This window comes from Odontomachus brunneus, unplaced genomic scaffold, assembly GCF_010583005.1.
Source record: "Odontomachus brunneus isolate Ranch 3 - 2012 unplaced genomic scaffold, Obru_v1 Obru_scaffold_120, whole genome shotgun sequence".
NCBI lineage: Eukaryota > Metazoa > Arthropoda > Insecta > Hymenoptera > Formicidae > Odontomachus > Odontomachus brunneus.
In genome coordinates this window covers 497,084-497,612 of record NW_022639570.1, presented here as the reverse complement: position 1 = coordinate 497,612, position 529 = coordinate 497,084, and positions in this window count along the sequence as shown.

Genomic DNA, 529 nt, shown 5'->3' with positions numbered 1-529 from the left:
TTAATTTGAACTTCTTAATATTAGTCGGGTAACGATCTTGTCAGCTATAATACTGCGAATAACATTCATGTCATTTTATTAAGGTCTTTAATTAATTCTTTTACTTGTAATGCGTTCGTTTTGTAAACCTTGAGTTTTTATATCACTGAAGAGGGTTCATGATTGAGCCAAAACGTTTGATTATTTATATTGAGTATTCATGTTCAATAAATATTGCTCTATTTCCTAACAGAAGGAAGGTTTTACCCATATGGTACATTGCACTATTAATCCTGTGCTTGAACTCGAATTAGCCCTTTTTCCTATTATTTAATTGATATCTTTAAGGGGAGTTTCTACTTTGTTGGCCAGGGAAAAAAATGGGTAATTTTTTGGAATTTATAGAAAAGAAACTATTAAAGATAAAATTCTAAAATTTGGAATTTAAATTGAAATTTAAATTTATCTTAATTAAACATAAAAAAAACGCTACGACAATTTAAGTAATAGACAAGCTGGGCGGGCCGGTTGGACGGAGTGTGCGGCGGAA